General features: G+C 36.3%; 1 long non-coding RNA gene across 1 annotated transcript in view; it reads right to left on the bottom strand.

Moving 5' to 3' along the window:
* Positions 1 to 744: 744 nt before the first annotated feature.
* LOC106942384 (uncharacterized) overlaps positions 745 to 999 on the bottom strand; it is a 6,240-nt gene continuing 5,985 nt past the window's right edge. The window contains exon 3 of the long non-coding RNA XR_001423617.1: positions 745 to 798. This is a non-coding gene — a long non-coding RNA (uncharacterized LOC106942384). The remainder of the gene's footprint in view (positions 799 to 999) is intronic.

Here is a 999-nt window from a genome sequence, read left to right as displayed (position 1 = left end):
TTGTAGTGGCAGAGCTGGTTGACAAGAGAGGAGAGCTGCATTCATTTCAGGTCTTGCAGATATTTCAAAGTTGAAAAATGCATCAGGAATATTTTATTGATGGAAACACAGATCAGCCTTTGATGGATGGCATTTGATACCTCAAAACAAACGGCATGATGTTTTTTTTACTAGTAAAAATTGTGGCCATTGCTTATGTCCTTTAGCGTGCCCACTAAATAGTTAAAATCTTCATACTGTTGGACCAACTGTGGACCATGTGACTGCGGTCATTCTTTGCTTTTATTTTGAAAAGCAGCATATTTCTTCTTCATGGTTTTTGTGCCATACTGCACTTCCTGTTCTTACCAACCACTGTGAGACAGTGTGAGATACTGAAGGAACCAGAGGAAAGTCTTTAAAATAGCACATTTGAAAAGCAGAATGAAGGTTAAATATGCACAGTTGTGTTTTGAAATAAGAAAGGTAATAAGGTAATAAGAGATAGAACGTCATTACAAAGGTAAAACAAAGTTTACCTTTGTTTCAAAAGATAAAACTCCACCTTTTTAGGAGGAGGAATATGTAGTGTTAAAGACCCTACATATTCCTTTGGTGAACATTAAAGGGCCAGTATTATGTAACATGTACTTTTTTAACTTTACATCATGTCATATGATAATATGTGGATGTGCCATTATTTCTCCAGCTGAACAGAAATAAAGCCAAAGTAATTATCTTTGGAAGTAAAGAGGAATGTTCTCACCTGCTTCGTTGTTGACCAACATCTGGATGACTGGCAGTAGGTCCTGGATGCAGCTGGAAAACATTTTTGTGCATTGTCAATACATAGCATCAGGGGAACGGTATGGGGGAAGTAGTGATGACAATTCTAGGGGCCCTAACCAACAGGGGGCCCTCCACAATTTATTTATTCATTTTTTGTTCATAGAAATAAAATAAAAAAATCGGGGTCCTGTCAATTACAAAATAATCATATTGTATTTTCAAAAATTGTTT

This window comes from Poecilia latipinna, unplaced genomic scaffold (genome assembly GCF_001443285.1).
Source record: "Poecilia latipinna isolate Pla-1442-1.1 unplaced genomic scaffold, P_latipinna-1.0 Scaffold4234, whole genome shotgun sequence".
NCBI classification, from domain to species: domain Eukaryota; kingdom Metazoa; phylum Chordata; class Actinopteri; order Cyprinodontiformes; family Poeciliidae; genus Poecilia; species Poecilia latipinna.
This window is presented reverse-complemented; position numbering and strand designations above follow the sequence as displayed.